The sequence below is a fragment of the Triticum aestivum genome, chromosome 7A, assembly GCF_018294505.1.
Source record: "Triticum aestivum cultivar Chinese Spring chromosome 7A, IWGSC CS RefSeq v2.1, whole genome shotgun sequence".
Classification (NCBI taxonomy): domain Eukaryota; kingdom Viridiplantae; phylum Streptophyta; class Magnoliopsida; order Poales; family Poaceae; genus Triticum; species Triticum aestivum.
This window is the reverse complement of record NC_057812.1, coordinates 267063363-267086845: the sequence shown is the minus strand read 5'-3', so window position 1 is coordinate 267086845 and position 23483 is coordinate 267063363.

Here is a 23483-nt window from a genome sequence, read left to right as displayed (position 1 = left end):
GGTGTAGTCTAGTCACTTGTTGAAATCTCTAGAAAGGCAAATACTCCTTTCCGGTTTACAGGGATATACTACTCCCTTCGTCTAGGTGTGTAAGTCATCTTACAAAAACCAAATAGTCCCAAAACACTTAGACGCGGTGCATTAACTTCTACCTTGTTTCTTGTTTCTTGACATATCAACCAATAAGAGATGAGAGGTGTGCGTGCTTCTAATGACTTGCAATGGCTAGTTCATTGCATGCAATGCTATTAATTAGCAAATAAATATTGGTGACCCCAGGAGGAAATGGTGCTAAGCACGTGGACCTATGCAGAATGAGTATCAACCAATGGATAATGGAGTTTAATTGTTAAACAATAGCAATTTTGTCTCATGCAAGAGCCTGGCTAGTACTCCAAGGAACCGCACCACGCGAGCGTTCGCAACTTCCACGTTTGGGTTGCGCTTGGCTCTTCGCCTCTTCGAGAAGACGAACAATGCTTTACTCCTACTTCTACAGTATCGAATCCACTGCTGCATGTCCATCCACCTCGTGCGGGAGGGATAGCGTGTAGCGAAAGCTTCTACTTACTGCTCCTGCCTTTGCGTCTATGACAGGTGGGCCCAACAGGTGGTTGGCCCTCCTGTCATGCAGCCAAAGGCAGGTGTAGTTAAGGCACCGGAGCTCAGTCTGCGAGGGAGAGGGCATTGTAGTAATCAAATTTCTCGGTCTTGTACGAGTTGACGCGGCACATCAAAGCACTGCACTCGATATAAGTCTTTTTACACATTTCAAATGGGCTACTTCGTATGTAGGAGTAGACATATTCTGCTTCGTATGTAGTCACTTGTTGCAATCTCTAAAAAGACTTATATTTGGAAACGGAGGGAGTACAACGCATGCATGCATGCCGTGACTTTCCTTTTCATACTTGCATGTGTTGATTTGATGCACCTTGCCAAATTTTCACTATAAATTTAACTAACCAAATTTTCATGCATGTCACAAAAAATTACGGGGCTGTTTGGATTGTGACTATGTTTGTCTTATGTTGCCACATTATTTTTCCCACACTTGCCACACTTGCCTAACCTAATTAGCTCAAATTGTTAGATGCACTTTGGCTTGCCTAAGGGAATCTTGCCACAATTTTTGTGTCTATGACATGTGGGGTTCACTGCTAATAAAAAAATTCTTGTCTTAGGTGTGTCTAATAAAAAAGACTTATATTTAGGAACGGAGGGAGTAGAAAATATAAATAATAATCCATGTTGGGGCAACCCACGTTTCCGCTAATTTTAACTGTGGGCTTGTTCACAATTTTTACGAGGGGGTGGTTGTTCATTTAATGGAGGGACTTGTAGTACCAGACTTGAACGATACAAAGTGCGACCTGGCACACCGTAACACCACTTGGAACAAGCGGGTAGCTATCTCAAAAAACAATCAACAGCTAAAAAACCGCAACCTGGCATGTAGTAGTACACAATTTTAAACGATTGTTTTGATGGAGTGAAAAAGGAAAACTACCCCACTACGTATATATAGGTCGGAGCCTCCGTGCTTGCTTGCTAGGGTTGCTCTATTCACATACTCTCATCCTCTCCAGATCTAAACAAGATAGGGGTTGTAACACTGTCTTTCTCCCTTCAAAAAACACTGGCTTTCTATCCTCACCGCTGGTTACAGATCCGGACGTATCCCCCTCCACCGGTGAAGGGGAGGAGGGGCAGCGTTTAGGTTGTTGTCGACAGCGAGGGAGGAGACCCACTGCCGGCCGCACCGTTATCTCTGGCCGAGCGCCGGCGCGGGAGGTCCTCCGATCCCTTCGTCGTTGCCTGTGGGCGGATCCGGCCTCCCGCCGCCCACCTATCCACATCCCAACGACCTTCAAGTATATCTTCGTTCGAAACCGCCTTAGCTCTACTTCCCCAGCTCGCTACGTCGCTGCATGTGCATCATTTTCTACCTCTCAGCCCCTCTCGATCGGATGGTCCAACGTCACATATTTTTTCTATTGTTAGAGGTAAAGCTACTTCATGGAGTCGAATCTTGTACTCCCTCCGTCCGAAAATACTTGTCATTGAAAGGGATGTATCTAGATGTATTTTAGTTCTAGACACATCCATTTTGATGACAAGTAATTCCGGACGGAGGGAGTACTTGGTTCAAACAAGAAATAAAGTGGGGGTGGGGGAATTTAGTATGTACATCGGACTTGGTACAAACAGGAAGGAAAGGGGGTGAAAGTAGTACAGACTGGTCATCCAACCGGTCTCTTGGTCAAAAAGGGAAATATAGGGGTAACGATGTACACAGTGGTATGACCAGGACTAGATTTGCTATCCACACATAGGAGTAGGTGGCTAGAGTGAACAAAAATGGGACCAACCCAGATATGTTTCTTGGATGTTTGTTTCTCGGGGCAACAAACTATGAATCATCACTTTATGCCCCTGTTTACGTACATGGTGCTGGACTGCTGGTGCACCCACTGTCCCATGCCCTTATACCAAATATTTAGGCTCCGTTCAGAATAAAGGGCCAGAAAACATAGGTCTTGATGAAAATAGAGGAATAGGAAAGGAATGTAGGTATAAAACTATGGAACAGCAAACCGGAGGAAGCTCTCAAGAGAATGTGTTCAGATGGACTACGAAATGTACAGATTTGTTTTTTTAGAGTAGCATGCTTGGCAGTATGAGATGCTATTTGTTTATTCAGCTGCACAGTGACTACTCTGTCCTCACCTCACGTACCACACATAGGTTGATTTTTTATTCCGGCAACACAGCACAGCAACCTGTCTAACGCATGGCAGCGAGCGCCTACCTCGGGCTTCCGCCCAAAAAATGAGCAGCGCATGGATGTTTCTAATCCTATGGAATCAGTACCACCAGACCAGCTTTCCTATGAAACACTATTCACCTTTCCCGTGTTCCGAACGGTTGGAAGGGAAAGAATACTGTAGGAATTGTGTTCCTACAAAAATCCTGCACCAAACCTGTGAACCAAACACAGCCTTAGTTGTTCTTAATCTAATGTCCCTGGTAAAAATGAAGCCATGCCACTGTTATAAGCCATGACAAGATTAGCCAAATGTTTTTGCTTGTAATTGTTTGAGACTCTAATTGTTTCCTCCGTGCCTTTTTGTGCAAACAGGGATATCCAATTCACCTGGTTGCTGTTGTGACCTTTTGGTGCACTGCACAAAACTCTTCTTAAAAGAAGTGACTTTTGTGTTGTTTAACTAGAATGTCAGAATGGAACAGTTGGTTCATTTTGGTGGAACTGCATAAAGGGATATCTATGTTCCAATCCTCATCATCCATATTGGCGCCATAACCTTCCTTTAGGTAAGAATGATATTTAATGCATGTGTTCACCTCTATTTTCCGATTGCCATGAGAAAATAATGCTATTTTATTACTAGTACACTTGTACTCCCTCACTGACAAAACCAATTCTGAATTAGAAGGCCAATCATGTACTTGGTTTCACCAACTGGTGAGGAGAAAGAGAAACAGAGCATGAAGAGGAAGAATAAGAAGAAGAATAAACAGTGCCAAGGCGATCTTGCTGAAGCCAGAGGCCTCAGTCAAGGCCATTCAAGGGCTCCGGTAACGACTACCTTACATGTGAGATGATCCTCCAGGGAGCCCTTCCACTTCTGCTGTCTCACTTAATTAATTAGGAGTACTTAAGTACCACTAATTTATTACTGCCTAATTTTCCTGTTGGAGTTAAACAAATCTTTAGTAGGACCCTATGCTGAATCATGTACGTGTGTATGTTTGTCTATGGAGGTGAATCATGTACGTGTGTATGTTTGTCTATGGAGGTGAATCATGTACGTGTGTATGTTTGTCTATGGAGGTGAATCATGTGGTGGAGCAGGGAGGGAATATTATTGGTGTCATGACATAATAGTGCTATTGTTTTGCATGTCAATTTATTGCCATTGGTTCAATGAGGCAATGTTTTGTGTATTGTCCATCATGAATTTGATGCTACTGTTTGAGTAATATGCTAATGTCTTCCTATCCTTTCTCACTAAGCTAATGAAGGTTTCACCTTGTTCCTACTTGTGCAAATAGGGATCATGTTGTGCCAATCATACATTTTAGTGGAACTACACAAGACAATACAATGAACTGTATCCCAGCTAGTGCTTTAACTCTGCTGGAAGTTCTTGATAATCTTTCGATATAATCTCAGCACTAGTAAACAAGAGTGATTTCAACCATACATTTGAAGTGCACAAAAATATATACTATTGTGTGATTCCAGTGAGTGCTTTATCATCTCTTATGGGACTACATGAATAAGCTTTTATTCTCAGGTTGGTACGAGCCTAAGGCCTTCATCCATATTAGTTTGTTGTCATCTCTATTTGTATCGTGCTACTATCATGAGAAACTCCTTTATCTTTGCACGTTAAAGTTTTGCAACCTATGATAAATGGCAATGCTTTGAGTGTTGAGTTGAGCTAATTGGCACTGATTAAATAAACTAATACCTCTCTTTAAGAAAGACTACTACGTTGCTAACTTTACCCATTAAGATAATGAGGGTGCTTCTATTTGTTAGTGTATGTTTCATCAACTAGTCCCACTATTATAGTAATCTCACTCTCTCAATATATGTGCCAACAGGGATGCTCGATTTTGGTGGAACTGCACAAAAACTTTGGGTGCTTCATTGCCTCGACAGCTTCCGTCCTTTCTTGTCAGTCGCTAATCTCCTCTTGCTTTCTTCCTTTGCTGTCAGTCACTTGGCTTATCTCGGCTTCCAGTCAAAGGAAATAGTAATTGATTTGCTACCTCACACAGGTTGGTACTGGTCTTTATCCTGATTATTGTTCCTGTCATATGTATTGGTAATTTGGTATTGTGCTACTGTTTGCCGATTTCATAAAGGAGTAATTTAGAGCCTGAACTCGCAGGCAAGTCATTGCATCGGGTGATTTTAGTAGAACTGCACAAAATGATCAGATGGACAGGTACTTATGTTGCTGCTATGTACTCCAAAGTTCACTTAGACAAGCATCGATGTTGACAAGAAGTGCCTATATTCATTCGAGTATCAACCAGCATCAACCAATTGTCAAACTCCAAGTGTTAGGAGAGTGAACGCCAAAAATATTGCTTGGTGCATAGCCCAGAAAAACGCAGTCCAGTCTTTGGTCCCAACTTGTGCCTTTTGGTTATCGGCACATATGGTAGCGAACTATATGGCATGGAGTCTAAAGATTCCAGACAAGTTGGTTGACGCGTATATTCATCTGGCACTTAATCAGTCTGCACGCCAAGGATGCTCCATTTCAGTTGAACTGCACAAAAAATTTGGGTGGTTCATTTTCTCAACCGCCTCCTTTCTCGTCTTCAATGTAGAATTTTGGCGAGATAAAGCAACAAGATGACCCAGTAAACTGGTTGGATGAAAGTAGTGGCCAAGTTGCTCAAACCTTCCTCGGCACGAGGCTGCTATTTGAGGATAAACCTACAAGCAAAGTTCAGATTGTCTGTGCTTCCTCTTATGTACTCAAAAGTTTACTCGTACAAGAACTAATTTTAGCAAGAAGTACCTCCGATTGAACACCATTTACCAGTCTGTACCCTAGGTAATTAAAGTTCGTCCATGGATCATATTGGCTGTGATCTCAATCATTTGGATGCATAAACATACTGAACATGTATATATCTAAATCTTTTTGTGAATTATGTATGAATATTGTCGTGTGATCTATCAATCATTTGGATGCATAGATATGCTGAGCTTGTGTATATATGAATCTTTTGAGTTGTTGATAGTGAATGTTGGCTATGAATATGAATGTTTCCTATGAACCTGAGTTTTATATGAATGTTTACCTTTTCTGTTGTATTTGTGTGTGAACTTGTTAGTGTGCCTACTGTGGGGTATAAAATGCAGGTCTCTTATAAAAGTAATGTTGTGTCCAATTTATGTTTTCCCTTCTAACCACATTATATATATTTATATTATTACTATTATCGTATATTTTATAGAGACTTATATATACATTATAAAAACATCCCATGTGTTATTAACTTATAAAAGTAAATGTTTAACGGAAGTTGGCAAGGAAAATCCTGGTTGTTTTTGACTCATAGGCAAGGAAAATACTGGTGATTGCATACAAAAGCTTGCGAAGATTTTAAGGACCAATTTAATAATAATGTGCTCATTTTTATTTTGAGCAATAACTCGCTAATTTCTTAATTATATATATATAATGTGCCTCTCTGGTTTATTCTTTGATATTAATTGCTCCTTCTAACATAACATTATATATATAATGAGCCCACCTAATACGTGTATTTCAAGGAAGTGCAAATGGGCTGGGATTTCTTAGAAAATATAAATGGGCCTGATTGACGCGAAATTATTTGTTCACCCAACCCAGCAAATGGACTGTACATTCTAGAAAACATGGGTTAAATATATGCCACATTTTTGCAGGCTGACATGTGGGCCAATAGGTCGAAGCCTACGCAGGGCGTTGTCAACTTGGTCAACAAATGATTGTGTCATCCACAGCCATTGGATTTATATCCAAAGGCCGACATGCACCTTCAATCTCTCGTCTTCTTCCTCCAGCATCGCCGAGACCGCCTGGTCCGGCCTCCGGCGGCTAGCGGCTCTGCTTAGCACGCATCGCTGTGAAGCGCTACCCCACCGCCGGCCAGGCTATCCCTCCACCCCTCGACACCTCCTGTTATTCTCCACATACTACAGCCCCACGCCACAACAGAACCAGTTATAACCCTTCTCCTCCTCTCAATCTGCGACTCCACTGCCATGTTTTCCCATCTCCGAGTCATTCCCGTCCGGGGCCTCGCCGTCGTCCACCGCCTCGCTGCGTTCAGTGCGGTGTGGTCAACAAACGAGAGTCATCAGAAGAGGACTGTACGTGGAGAGCCTGACGGCTAGGACCCACGAGGTCCATGGTCGCACGCAAGGAAAGTTCCTCCTTATTAAGCTGGAAAAAAAATGTTTCCTCCACCTGACATCTGGGACCCACCGGCTATATCTTCGCACAGAAGGAAGTGCCTCCTTGTTTTGCAAAAAAATTATTCATCCTGTTGACAGCTGGGACACGTCAGATTTGGTGACTGACTTGTGGGCCTACTAAGAGGACGTGTACGCACGGCTTTGTCAACTTAATCAACAAATGATTCTAGCAGCTAGACCGTTGGATGTTAATCCAACAGCCGTGCTCCTTCTTCAACCTCTGTTCTTGCTCCTGTATCCCGTGGGCGGCACCGCGGCTGTGCTGCCATGCACCCGAACCAGTGAAGTTTCCCACTCCTCTTCATCTGCGACTCCACTGCCCCGTCTTCCCCATCTCCGGGTCATTCCAGTCTGGGTGCGCTCGGCACGGTGTGGTTAGCGTGGTCAACAACCGAGATTCGTCGGAAGATGAATGTACGTGAGAGGCTGACAGTGGGGACGCACCACGCCCATGGATGCATGCATGCAACGGAACACGCTGAGGTCAACATGGTCAAGGAACGACTTCCATCGGAAGTATACTGTACGTGGAGAGTCTCGGCTGGGTCCACGGCCGCAGCAAGTAAGTGCCTCCTTATTACATGAAAAATAATGATTCCTCCAACTGACAGCAGGGACCCACTGGACGGGCCACCGGATTTTGTGAAAAAAATGTTTGCCCACTGACTGCTAGGACCCACCTGACGGGCCACCATATTTCGCGAAAAAATGTTCCCCCCGCTGTCAGCTCGGACCCATCGGAAGTGCCTCCTTATTACGCACAAAAAAATGAATACTCCCCCGGCTAGCTGGGACCCACCTTGGTGGGAGGCTGACTTGTGGGCCTACTAAGTTGACGGGTATGAAGGGCTTTGTCAACTTAGTCAATATGAACGATTCTAACTCCAGTGACCGTACGATGTCCATCCAACGGCCGTTGTGCTTCTTCAACCTCTGGTCTTCTTGCTCCAGCCGCCCAAAGCAGCGCCGGTCGTGTAGCATGCTCCTGCCTCCCGTGGCCGGTTGTGCTGCCGCGGAGGCCTCACCGCCCCCTACTATTCCCACCACTGGCCAGGCCCTGCGGCGACGGCGGCCTCACACCGCAGCCGAACCAGTGAACCCCCGTACTCCTCTCCGCGTGGGCTTCCACTGTCGCGTCTTCCCCAGCTCCGTGTCATCCCCTTCCTAGGCATCGCTGTCGTCCACCGCTGTGGTGCTCTCCGCGCGGCGTGGTCAACGTGGTCAAGGAATGACTTCCATCGGAAGAGTACTGTACGTGGAGAGGCTGGCAGCTTGGTCCATGGCCACATCCCAGTTTTTTTGTGATTTGCTAAGTAAGTCGCTTTGTCAGGCCTGTTGGGCTACAAGTCTTTCAAGACAAGGAGAGCTTTCATTCGGCTGGCCGAGAAAATGGCCCATTAGTAATGAGAAATGGGATGTACATTTTTAAAACACATCAAACCGGCAATTAGTTTCAAATATCTTTTTTTCATTTCGAGATTTTAAATTACATTAATTTTTATGCGTGGAGAATTTGTTGGATTTTATATTGATATACATTTATTTTTAAAATCAGTTTGAATGTGATTCAAAATTTCGGGATTAAAAACAGTTCGGACCACACCGAAATATGCAAAATTTCGTATAATTTTTTAACCCTGGCCACAATATGGGCTGTAATGCTAACAAAAAGAATATGGGCTCCAAAAAAACCTTAATAATTAGAAAATGGGCTATCAATTATTAGAAATAATGGCAAATGGGCTGTATGCTAGATTTGAGGCTTTCCTAAAAAAGGTTGACGCACAAGCAGTGACTGTTGGATGGCCATCCAACGGCCGTCATGCTTCTTCAATCTCTGCTCTTCCTTCTCCAGCCGCTCAAACTAGAGCCAGCGGGACTGCCTGCTCCCTCCTTCCTGCGGCCGGCACTGCTGCCGCGCAGGCCTCACCGCTCCATCGTACTCCCATCGCTGGCCTAGCCATCCCTCTACTCACCCACACCTGTTGTTATTCTCCGACGACGGTAGACGAACCAGTAAACCCTCGTACAATGTACTCCCCTCCGCGTGGGAAACAACTGCCGAGTCTTCCCTGCCTCCGTGTCATTCCCTTCCTAGGCCTTGCCATCGTCCACCGCTCTGGTGAAGGAAATATGCCCTAGAGGCAATAATAAAGTTATTATTTATTTCCTTATATCATGATAAATGTTTATTATTCATGCTAGAATTGTATTAACCGGAAACATAATACATGTGTGAATACATAGACAAACAGAGTGTCACTAGTATGCCTCTACTTGACTAGCTCGTTAATCGAAGATGGTTATGTTTCCTAACCATGAACAAAAGAGTTGTTATTTGATTAACGGGATCACATCATTAGAAGAATGATGTGATTGACATGACCCATTCCATTAGCTTAGCAGCCGATCGTTTAGTATGTTGCTATTGCTTTCCTCATGACTTATACATGTTTCTATGACTATGAGATTATGCAACTCCCGTTTGCCGGAGGAACACTTTGTGTGCTACCAAACGTCACAACGTAACTGGGTAATTACAAAGGAGCTCTACAGGTGTCTCCAAAGGTACATGTTGGGTTGGCGTATTTCGAGATTAGGATTTGTCACTCCAATTGTCGGAGAGGTATCTCTGGGCCCTCTCGGTAATACACATCACATAAGCCTTGCAAGCATTGCAACTAATGAGTTAGTTGTGAGATGATGTATTACGGAACAAGTAAAGAGACTTGCCGGTAACGAGATTGAACTAGGTATTAAGATACCGATGATCGAATCTCGGGAAAGTAACATACCGATGACAAAGGGAACAACATATGTTGTTATGCGATCTGACCGATAAAGATCTTCGTAGAATATGTGGGAGCTAATATGAGCATCCAGGTTCCACTATTGGTTATTGACTGGAGATGTGTCTCGGTCATGTCTACATTGTTCTCGAACCCGTAGGGTCTGCACGCTTAAGGTTTCAATGACAGTTATATTATGAGTTTATGAGTTTTGATGTACCGAAGGAGTTCGGAGTCCCGGATGAGATCGGGGACATGACGAGGAGTCTCGAAATGGTTGAGACATAAAGATCGATATATTGGACGACTATATTCGGACATCGGAAAGGTTCCGAGTGATTCGGGTATTTTTCGGAGTACCGGAGAGTTACGGGAATACGTATTGGGCCTTATTGGGCCATACGGAAAAGAAGAAAAAGGGCCTCAAGGGTGGCCGCACCCCTCCCCTTGGTCTGGTCCGAATTGGACTAGGGAAGGGGGGCGCCCCCTTCCTTCCTTCTCCTTTTCCCTTCCTCTTTTCCTATTCCATATGGGAGGTGGAATCCTACTAGGACTAGGGAGTCCTAGTAGGACTCCACACTTGGCGCGCCCCCTCCTAGGGCCGGCCTCCTTCTCCCTTGCTCCTTTATATACGGGGGCAGGGGGGCACCTCTAGACACAAGTTGATCCACGTGATCATATTCTTAGCCGTGTGCGGTGCCCCCTTCCACCATAATCCTCGATAATATTGTAGCGGTGCTTAGGCGAAGCCCTGCGACGGTAGTACATCAAGATCGTCACCACGCCGTCGTGCTGACGGAACTCTTCCCTGACACTTTGCTGGATCGGAGTCCGGGGATCATCATCGAGCTGAACGTGTGCTAGAACTCGGAGGTGTCGTAGTTTCGGTGCTTGATCGGTCGGGCCGTGAAGACGTACGACTACATCAACCGTGTTGTGCTAACGCTTCCGCTGTCGGTCTACGAGGGTACGTAGACAACACTCTCCCCTCTCGTTGCTATGCATCACCATGATCTTGTGTGTGCGTAGGAAATTTTGAAATTACTACGTTCCCCAACATCTGGTGCTCTCGGCGCGGCCTGGTCAACATGGTCAACGACCGACAGGCATCTGAAGTGGACTGTACATGGAGAGGCCGACAGCTGGGTCCACGGCCGCACGCAAGGAAATGCCTCCTTATTACGCACAAAATAATGATTCCTCCACCTGACATCAGGGACCCACCGAAAGGGCCTCTGTATTTCGCAAAAAAAATGTTACCGCCGCTGACAGCTCGGACCCACCAGCTATATCTTCGCACGCAAGGAAGTGCCTCCTTATTACGGACAAAAAAATGAATACTCCCCCTACTAGCTGGGACCCAGTATAGTGGCAGGCTGACTTGTGGGCCTACTAAGTTGACGGGGACAGAGGGCTTTGTCAACTTAGTCAATATGCACGATTCTAGCTCCAGTGACCGTACGACGTCCATCCAACGGTCGTAGTGCTTCTTCAACCTCTGGTATTCTTGCTCCAGCCACCCAAACCAGCGCCGGTCGTGCCTCGTGCTCCTGCCTCCCGTGGTCGGCTGCGATGCGGCGGAGGCCTCACCGGCCCCTACTACTCCCACCGCTGGCCAGGCCATCCCTCTACTCACCCACACCCCCTATTATTCTGCGGCGACGGCAGCCTCACAGCGCAGCGAACCAGTGAACCCTCGTACTCCTCTATGCGTGGGCATCCACTGCCGCGTCTTCCCCGGCTCCGCGTCGTCCCCTTCCTAGGCCTCGCTGTCATCCACCGCCCTGGTGCTCTCGGCGCGACGTGGTCAACATCGTCAAGGAACGACTTCCATCGGACGTGGACTATACGTGGAGAGCCTGACAGCTGGGTCCATGGCCGCAGCAAGGAAGTGCCTCCTTATTACATGCAAAATAATTATTCCTCCACCTAACAGCGGGGACCCACCGGACGGGCCACCGTATTTTGTGAAAAAAAAACGTTTGCCCCTGACTGCTGGGACCCACCAGCTACATCTTCGCACGCAAGGAAGTGTGTTCAGGCAAAATAACGATTCGCCCCCTGACTGCTGGGACCCACCAGCTACATCTTCGCAGGCAAGGAAGTGCCTGACAGTCGGGACCCACCTGGTCGAAGCGTACGTAGCATTGTCATTCTGGTCGTGAACGTGTACATACATATGTACTGGTGGATGTAGAGGCGCGCACGTGTCGTAGTAGAGGCACGTACGTGTCGTAGTAGAGGCGCGCACGTAGCATGTACACGTACGTACAACGGCCTGGGTGCAAGAAACAAAATACGGCCACGTATGTGTACATACGGGCGGGGTCTCGAACGCCTACTCGCGCATACGTATGGCCAGGGCTCGTGTACATGGCTGGGTCGGAACGGAGAAACAGCGTCGTCGTCGTGTTCATGGGGAGGCAACGGAATGCGTCGTGTTCATGGGGAGGCAACGAAATGCGTCGTGTTCATCGAGAGGCAACGGAACGCGTGGGAGCCAACCGGCTGGGTCGGAACGGAATGTGTGGGCGTGTTCATCGGGAGGGCTTGGACGGAACGTGCGATGGAAACGAGGCCTGGCGTACTGCACAACGGAGGAAACAGACCTCCTATGTTCGGAACGGGGTCTTGTTGATCGGGAGGGGTGTGGCGTACCGCAAAACGGAGGAAACGGACCTCCTACGGTCGAAACGGGGGTCCTGTTGATCGGGAGGGGTGTGGCGTACCGCAAAATGGACGAAACGGACCTCCTACGGTCAAAACGGGGGTCATGTTGATCGGGAGGGGTGTGGCGTACTGCAAAATGGACGAAACGGACCTCCTACGGTCGAAACGGGGGTCCTGTTCATCGGGAGGGGTGTGGCGTACCGCAAAACGGGAGTCCACGGGATACTGTTCATCTCCACCATCGACCTCCTCCAGCCTCCACGGGCTACCGTCGACCTCCTCCAGCCTCCACCGCGCGCTACTCCACCAGCTACTGTTCAACCACCCCTCCACGGGCACCCCTCCACCGTCTACTGTTCATCCAGCCCTCCACAACACGGGGTCCTGTTCAACCACCCCTCCACGGGGACCCCTCCACCGTCTACTGTTCATCCAGCCCTCCACCACACCACGGGGTCCTGTTCATCCAGAGGCGACGCCACCGCTCACTGTTCATCCAACCCCCCCCCCACAACGCTCACTGTTCATCCTAGAGGTAGCATCGATCGGCTTCAGTTAGCAGCAGTAGCGAAGGAAACGCTCGATCGGGTTCAGTTAACAGCCATCGATCGATCGCTCGGGTTCAGTAACGTGTAGCCTGCAGTGCAATCGCTCGGGTTCAGTTAGAGCCCAACACCTTGCTCGGGTTCAGTTAGAGCCAACGCCTCGCACACACGCGCGTACGTGTACGAGAGAAACGCGCATCGCTCGGCCCCCGACCTCCCACCGTAACCGGAAACTCCCTGAAATTTTCCTTGCCCTTGCTTCTACCACGGTTTTTTTCCATCATGGACGGCCCAAAGAATGTCATGCAGCTGCGTCTTCGGCCCGCCCAGGACGAAAAGCCCATTTTCTGTCATGATTTTTTGTCATAGAAGTAGGAGCTCACCACATCTATGATGATATCGGGTTTTGTCACAATTATCGTCATAGAAGTGTCATATGTATGACAGAAAAAATTTCATTCAGCCCAAAATGTCACGGATGTGTCTTTTTTTTGTAGTGTATGCGGGACTATCATTATCAACCTTACATATTTTGGCATTCACACTATGAATATGTGTGACATCACATTCGAGATTCAATAAAAATAAACCATTGACCAGCGGGGCATGACCATAAAACATATCTCTCATATAAATAGAACAACAATTATTCTTGGATTTAAATGAGTAGCCATCTCGCATTAAACAAGATCCAGATACAATGTTCATGCTCAAAGCTGACACTAAATAACAATTATTGAGGTTTAAAACTAATCCCGAAGGTAGATGTAGAGGTAGCGTGCCGACGGCGATCACATCGACCTTGGAACTATTCCCGGCGCGCATCGTCACCTCGTCCTTCGCTAGTCTCCGCTTATCCCGCGGCTCCTGTTTTGAGTTACAAATGTGAGCAACTGCACCGATATCAAATACCCAAGAGCTACTATGAGCGTTCGTAATGTACACATCAATAACATGTATATCATATATACCTTTGGTGTTGCCGGCCTTCTTATCCGCTAAGTACTTGGGGTAGTTCCGCTTCCAGTGACCATTACCCTTGCAATAAAAGCACTCAGTCTTAGGCTTGGGTCCATTCTTTGGCTTCTTCCCGGCAACTGACTTACCGGGCACGGCAACTCCCTTGTCGTCCTTCTTGAAGTTCTTCTTACCCTTGCCTTTCTTGAAACTAGTGGTCTTATTCACCATCAACACTTGATGTTCCTTTTTGATCTCGACCTCCGCTGATTTTAGCATTGAATATAACTCAGGAATGGACTTCTCCATCCCTTGCATATTGTAGTTCATCACAAATCTCTTGTAGCTCGGTGGAAGCGACTGGAGGATCCTGTCAATGACCGAGTCATCTAGAAGATTAACTCCCAGCTGAGACAAGCGGTTCTGCAACCTAGACATTTTGAGTATATGCTCGCTGACAGAACTGTTTTCCTCCATCTTACAATTGTATAACTTGTCAGAGACTTCATATCTCTCGACCCAGGCATGAGCTTGGAAAACCATTTTCAGCTCTTGGAACATCTCATATGCTCTGTGTTGCTCAAAACGCTTTCGGAGCTCTGGTTCTAAGCTGTAAAGCACGCCGCACTGAACTAGGGAGTAATCATCACTACGCGACTGCCAGGCGTTCATAACGTCTTGAGTTGCTGGGAAAATGGGTGCGTCACCTAGCGGTGCTTCAAGGACATATGGTTTCTTGGCAGCTATGAGGATGATCCTTAAGTTATGGACCCAGTCCATATAGTTGCTACCATCGTCTTTCAGCTTGGTTTTCTCTAGGAACGCGTTGAAGTTGAGGGCAATGTTAGTGTGGGCCATTGGATCCACAAGATAGATTGTAAATACAACTTTAGACTAAGTTCATGATAATTAAGTTCATCTAATCAAATTATTTAATGAATTCCCAATCAGATAGACAGCCATCTAGTCATCTAAGTGATACATGATCCGAGACGACAAGGCCGTGTACGATCATCACGTGAGACGGACTAGTCATCAACGGTGAACATCTCCATGTTGATCGCATCTACTATACGACTCATGTTCGACCTTTCGGTCTCTCGTGTTCCGGGGCGATGTCTGTACATGCTAGGCTCGTCAAGTGAACCTAAGTGTTTCGCATGTGTAAATCTGGCTTACACCAGTTGTATGCGAATGTTAGAATCTATCACACCCGATCATCATGTGGTGCTTCGAAACAACGAACCTTCGCTATGGTGCACAGTTAGGGGGAACACATTTATTGAAAAAATTAGTGAGGGCTCATCTTATTTATGCTACCCTTGTTCTAAGCAAATAAGATGTAAACATGACAAACATCACATGCAAATCATAAAGTGACATGATATGGCCAATATCATCTTACGCCTTTGATCTCCATCTTCGAGGCGCGGCATGATCACCTTCATCACTGACATGACACCATGATCTCCATCATCGTGTCTTCATGAAGTTGTATCGCCAACTATTACTTCTACTACTATGGCTAATGGTTAGCAATAAAGTAAAGTAATTACATGGTGTTTTCATTGGCATGTAGGTCATACAATAAATTAAGACAACTCCTATGGCTCCTGCCGGTTGTCATACACATCGACATGCAAGTCGTGATTCCTATTACAAGAATATGATCAATATCATACATCACATATATAATTCATCACATCCTTTTGGCCATATCACAGCACATAGCATACCCTGCAAAAACAAGCTAGACGTCCTCTAATTGTTGTTGCATGTTTTACGTGGCTGCTATGGGTTTCTAGCAAGAACGTTTCTTACCTACGCAAAAGCCACAACGGTGATATGCCAATTGCTATTTACCCTTCATAAGGAACCTCTTCATCGAATCTGATCCGATTAAAGTGGGAGAGACAGACACCCGCTAGCCACCTTATGCAACATGTGCATGTTAATCGGTGGAACCTGTCTCATGTAAGCGTACGCGTAAGGTCGGTCCGGGCCGCTTCATCCCACAATGTCGCTGAATCAAGATAAGACTAGTAACGGTAAGCAAATTGAACAAATCATCGCCCACAACTACTTGTGTTCTACTCGTGCATAGAATCTACGCATAGACCTAGCTCATGATGCCACTGTTGGGTAACGTAGTAATAATTCAAAAAAATCCTACGTGTCACCAAGATAAATCTAGGAGAGACTAGCAACAAGAGAGAGGGAGTGCATCTTCATACCCTTGAGGATCACTAAGCGGAAGCGTTACAAGAACGCGGTTGATGGAGTCCTACTCGTAGCGATTCAAATCATGAAAGATCCGATCCAAGCGCCGAAGGGACGGCGCCTCCATGTTCAACACACGTATAGCCCGGGGATGTCTCCTCCTTCTTGATCCAGTAAGGGGGGAGGAGAAGTTGAGGGAGAACTCCGACGGCACGACGACGTGGTGGTGGAGCTTGCAGTTCTCCGGCAGGGCTTCGCCAAGCACTACAGAGGAGGAGGTGTTGGAGGGTGGAGGGCTGCGCCAGGGGAAGGGGTGCAGCTGCCCTCCCACCCCCACCTATTTATAGGGTGAAGAGGAGAGGGGGCTGCCCCCCTAGATGCATCTAGAGGGGGGCAGCGGCCAGGAGGATGATACTTTTGCCCCAAGCAGGTGGGAGGCACCCCCTCCCCCTAGGGTTTCCAACCCTAGGCACCTTGGGCCCTTGGGGGGCCCACCAGCCCACTGGGGGGCTAGTCCCCTCCCATATTCAGCCAACTAAGTCCTTCGGGGCAGGTGGCCTCACCTGGTGGAACCCCGGACACCTTTCGGTGGTCCCGGTACAATACCGATAACCCTCGAAACCATTCCGGTGACTGAAACTGGACTTCCCATATATAAATCTTCACCTCCAGAAAAACTCCTCGTGATGTCCGGGATCTCATATGGGACTCCGAACAACCTTCGGTAACCACATAGAATTTCCCATAACAACTCTAGCGTCACCGAACCTTAAGTGTGTAGACCCTACGGGTTCGGGACATATGTAGACATGACCGAGACATCTCACTGGACAATAACCAACTGCGGGATCTGGATACCCATGTTGGCTCCCACATGTTCCACGATGATATCATCGAATGAACCACGATGTCGAGGATTCAATCAATCTCGTATACAATTCCCTTTGTCCATCGGTATGTTAATTGCCCGAGATTCGATCGTCGGTATCCCCATACCTCATTCAATCTTGTTACTGGCAAGTCTCTTTACTCGTTCCGTAATGCATGATCCCATGGCTAACTCCTTAGTCACATTGAGATCATTATGATGATGCATTACAGAGTGGGCCCAGAGATACCCCTCCGTCATATGGAGTGACAAATCCCGGTCTTGATTCATGCCAACCCAACAGATACTTTCGGAGATACCTGTAGTGCACCTTTATAGCCACCCAGCTATGTTGTGACGTTTGATACACCCAAAGCATTCCTACGGTATCCGGGAGTTGCATAATCTCATGGTCTAAGGAAATGATACTTGACATTAGAAAAGCTCTAGCAAATGAACTACACGATCTTGTGCTATGCTTAGGATTGGGTCTTGTCATCACATCATTTTCCTAATAATGTGATCCCGTTATCAACGACATCCAATGTCCATGGTCAGGAAACCACAACCATCTATTGATCAACGAGCTAGTCAACTAGGGGCTTACTAGGGACATGTTGTGGTCTATGTATTCACACATGTATTACGGTTTCTGATTAATACAATTATAGCATGAACAATAGACAATTATCATGAACAAGGAAATATAATAATGACCACTTTATTGTTGCCTCTAGGGCATATTTCTAACAATATCCCCATGGCAAGGGTATATAAACATCGTGGAAAAAGGTACACTAATTTTGAAATAAGGGTCACAAGGTCACATGGAAAAATAAAAAGATATTATATAGAGCATGTCAATTATAGAACAATTTTGTACTAAATACATAGAAATTTATCTATGTTGTTGTTTGCTAACAATCATGGCAAATTTTCCCTAGGCGTGCATGTGAACTTGCCATCGGAAAAAGTATGGCAAAAAAGAAAAATGTACTATGTAAACAATATCATGGCAAGTTTGCCATGGGAATGCATGCTATGTTTAATAAAATTGTATATAATATACTAGATTATACCCTGCACATTGCTGTAGGAATTCGTTAATGAAAATTTAAGTTGAGAACATGAGAACCTGTATTAAAACTACATACGACTTATTATATTTGACTATGTATAGTTCTAGCAATATTTATTGAATATAAGTAGAACAATTGATTGAAAAACATTTTCCCATACATGGTTGAATGTTGTGGTGGGTTGATATGTCTCCAACGTATCTATAATTTTGGTTGTTCGATGCTATTATATTATCCATCTTGGTTGTTTTATATGCATTATTATGCTATTTTATATCATTTTTTGGGACTAACCGATTAATCTAGTGCTAATGCCAGTTGTTGTTTTGTCCAACTTTTTGTCTTTTACAGAAAATCAATACCAAATGGAACATAACTTTTTGACAAATTTTCTTGGACTAGAAGACACCTAGGAAGCTTCAGGAGGAGACCAGAGGGCCACATATTAGCCACAAGCTCGGGAGGCGCGCCCTGGGGTGGCGCCCCCAGGCTTGTGGGCCCATCGTGGCACTTCCAACCCTAATCTTTGCTCCATAAATACCCAAATATTGCCCGTATACCAGAGGGCACACCAAAAATATTTTTACGCCGCCGCAAGTTACTTTCCTTGTGAGATACCATCTGGAGACCTGTTCCAATACTCTGTCGGAGGGGGATTCGATCACGGAGGGCCTTTACATCAACCTTGCTGCCCTTCAAGTTAATGTACCGAGATTGATGTTGTTATGACTTTGCTATGCTTAATGCTTGTCACTAGGGCCCGAATGTCATGATTTCATATCTGAACCCTCTATGTTTTCATGAATATATTTGAGTTCTTGATCCTTTCTGCTCGTTATATGCACTTGTTATTGTTCTGATCTGTAGACCCAAAGTGACAATAGTTGGGATACTCTCCGGGGATGATTGTAATTCGAGGAGTTCATGTATTCACCATGTGTTAATGCTTTGTTCAGGTTCTCTATTAAAAGAAGGCATTAATATCCCTTAGTTTCCTTATGGACATCGCTGCCATGGGAGGGTAGGACAAGAGATGTCATGCAAGTTCTTATTATAAGCACACAAGACTATATACGAAATACATGCCTACATTACATTGATGAATTGGAAATATTGTGTATCGCTCTAGGTTGTGACTGTTATATGATAAATATCATCCAACACAATTATCCATTGTTGATCCAATGTCTATGCTTTTCTTGTTGGGGAACGCAGTATTTCAAAAAAATCCTACGATCACGCAAGATCTATCTAGGAGAAGCATAGCAACGAGCAGGGAGAGTGTGTCCATGTACCCTCGTAGACCGAAAGCGGAAGCGTTTAGTAATGTGGTTGATGTAGTCGAACGTCTTCACGATCCAACCGATCCTAGTACCAAACGAACGGCACCTCCGCAATCAGCACACGTTCATCTCGGTGACATCCCTCGAACTCTTGATCCAGTTGAGGCCGAGGGAGAGTTCCGTCAGCACAACGGCATGGTGATGGTGATGATGAAGTTACCGGCGCAGGGCTTCGCCTAAGCACTACGACGATATGATCGAGGTGTGAAACTATGGAGGGGCACCGCACACGGCTAAAAGATCAACTTGTGTGTTATAGGGGTGCCCCTGCCTCCGTATATAAAGGAGGGGGAGGGAGAGGGAGAGGCAGTCGGCCCTAGGGGGTGCCAAGGTGTGGAGTCCTACTAGGACTCCCTAGTCCTAGTAGGATTCCACCTCCCACACGGAGTAGGAAAGGGGGAAGGGAGAAGGAGAAGGAAAGGGGGACCATCCCCCTTCTCCTAGTCCTAATCAGCCTCCTGCCCTAGGAGGGTGCACCAGCCCCTTGTGGGCTGGTGTGCTTCCCTCTTATGGCCCATAAGGCCCATAACTTCTCCCGAGGGGTTCCGTAACCTCCCGGTACTCCGGGAAAATGCCCGAACCTCTCAGAACCATTCTGATGTCCAAATGCAACCTTCCAATATATGAATCTTTACCTCTCGACCATTTCGAGACTCCTCATCATGTCTGTGATCTCATCTGGGACTTCGGACAAACTTCGGTTCATCAAATCACATAACTCATAATACAAATCGTCATCGAATGTTAAGCGTGCGAACCCTACGGGTTCGAGAACTATGTAGACATGAACGAGACACATCTCTGGTCAATAACCAATAGCAGAACCTAGATGCTCATATTGCTCCTACATATTCTATGAAGATCTTTATCGGTCAAACCGTATAACAACATACGTTGTTCCCTTTGTCATCGGTATGTTACTTGAATGATATTTGATCGTCGGTATCATCATACCTAGTTCAATCTCGTCACTGACAAGTCTCTTTACTCGTTTCGTAATGCATCATCCCGTGGCTAACTCATTAGACACATTGCTTGCAAGGCTCGTAGTGATGTGCATTACCGAGAGGGCCCAGAGATACCTCTCCGATACACGGAGTGAAAAATCCTAATCTCGATCTATGCCAACTCAACAAACACCATTGGAGACACCTGTAGAGCATCTTTATAATCACCCAGTTACGTTGTGACGTTTGATAGCACACAAGGTGTTCCTCCGGTATTCGGGAGTTGCATAATCTCATAGTCAGAGGAACATGTATAAGTAGAAAGCAATAGCAATAAAACTAAATGATCATTATGCTAAGCTAACGGATGGGTCTTGTCCATCACATCATTCTCTAATGATGTGATCCCGTTCATCAAATGACAACACATGTCTATGGTTAGGAAACTTAACCATCTTTGATTAACGAGCTAGTCAAGTAGAGGCATACTAGGGACACTCTGTTTGTCTATGTATTGACACATGTACCAAGTTTCCGGTTAATACAATTCTAGGATGAATAATTAACATTTATCATGATATAACGAAATATAAATAACAACTTTATTATTGCCTCTAGGGCATATTTCCTTCAGTCTCCCACTTGCACTAGAGTCAATAATCTAGTTCACATCATCATGTGATTTAACACCAATAGTTCACATCTTTATGTGATTAGTTCACATCACCATGTGACCAACACCCAAAGGGTTTAATAGAGTCAATAATCTAGTTCACATCGCCATGTGATTAACACCCAAAGAGTACTAAGGTGTGATCATGTTTTGCTTGTGAGAGAAGTTTATTCAATGGGTATGTCACATTCAGAGCCATATGTATTTTGCAAATTTTCTATGTCTACAATGCTCTGCATGGAGCTACTCTAGCTAAAGTCTCCCACTTTCAATATGTATCCAGATTGAGACTCAGAGTCAGCTGGATCGGTGTAAAAGCTTGCATCGACGTAACTCTTTACGACGAACCCTTTATCACCTCCATAACCGAGAAATATCTCCTTAGTCTTCTAAGGATAATTTTGACCGCTGTCCAGTGATCCACTCCTGGATCAATATCGTACCCCCTTGCCAAACTCATGGCAAGGTACACAATAGGTTTGGTACACAACATAGCATACTTTATAGAACCTATGGCTGAGGTATAGGGAATGACTTTCATTCTCTTTCTATTTTTTGCTGTGGTCGTGTTTTGAGTCTTACTCAACCTTGCAATACAAGCAAGAACTCCTTCTTTGACTGTTCCATTTTGAACTACTTCAAAATCTTGTCAAGGTATGTACTCATTGAAAAACTTATCAAGCGTCTTGATCTATATATATAGATCTTGATGCTCAATATGTAAGCAGCTTCACCGAGGTCTTTCTTTGAAAAACTCATTTCAAACACTCCTTTATGGTTTCCAGAAAATTCTACATAATTTCTGATCAATAATATGTCATACATATACTTATCAGAAAGGATGTAGTGCTCCAACTCACTTTCTTGTAAATACAGGCTTCACCAAAAGTCTGTATAAAACGATATGCTTTGATCACCTTATCAAAGCGTATATTCCAACTCCGAGATGCTTGCACCAGTCCATAGATGGATCGCTAGAGCTTGCACACTTTGTTAGCACCTTTAGGGTTGACAAAACCTTCTTGTTACATCATATACAACTCTTCTTTAAGAAATACATTAAGGAATGTAGTTTTGACATCCATTTGCCAGATTTCATAAAATGTGGCAATTGCTAACATGATTTGGACAGACTTAAGCATCGCTACGAGTGAGAAAATATTATCGTAGTCAACACCTTGAACTTGTCGAAAACCTTTTGCGACAATTCGAGCTTTGTAGATAGTAACACTACTATCAGCGTCCGTCTTCCTCTTGAAGATCCATTTATTCTCAATGGCTCGCCGATCATCAGGAAAGTCAATCAAAGTCCATACTTTGTTCTCATACATGGATCCCATCTCAGATTTCATGGCCTCAAGCCATTTCGCGGATTCTGGGCTCATCATTGCTTCCTCATAGTTCGTAGGTTCGTCATGGTCTAGTAACATGACTTCCAAAACAGGATTACCGTACCACTTTGGTGCGGATCATACTCTGGTTGACCTACGAGGTTCGGTTGTAACTTAATCTGAAGTTTTATGATCATCATCATTAACTTCCTCACTAATTGGTGTAGGCATCACTGGAACTGATTTTAGTGATGAGCTACTTTCCAATTCGAGAGAAGGTACAATTACTTCATCAAGTTCTACTTTCCCCCCACTCACTTCTTTCGAGAGAAACTCCTTCTCTAGAAAGGATCCACTCTTAGCAACAAAGATCTTGCCTTCGGATCTGTGATAGAAGGTGTACCCAACAGTTTATTTTGGGTATCCTATAAAGACGCACTTCTCCGATTTAGCTTTGAGTTTATCAGGCTGAAACTTTTTTCACATAAGCATCGCAACCCCAACTTTAAGAAATGACAGTCTAGGTTTCTTGCAGAACAACAGTTCATACCACTGTTCACGATATCTTTCGATATTCCGATAAATCGGCCGATTTATCGCTTATCGTTGTCTGGACGATAAGATAAATCGGCCGATAAATCAGCCGATATGGCGATAAATCGGCCGATATGCCGATAAACTTGCCGATTTACCCCTTATCATGGGTCGACCGATAAGTTCCCGATAAGCAATATCCCCAACATTGGTTCATACGATGTCGTCTCAATAGATTTTTAGACGGTGCCCTATTTAACATGAATGCAGTTGTCTCTAATGCATAACCCCAAAATGATAGTGGTAAATCAGTAAGAGACATCATAGATCGTACCATATATAATAAAGTACGGTTACGGTGTTCAGACACACCATTACACTATGGTGTTCCAGGTGGCGTGAGTTGCAAAACTATTCCACATTGTTTCAAATGAAGGCCAAACTCGTAACTCAAATATTCGCCTCCAAGATTAGATCGTAGAAACTTTATTTTTCTTGTTATGATGATTCTC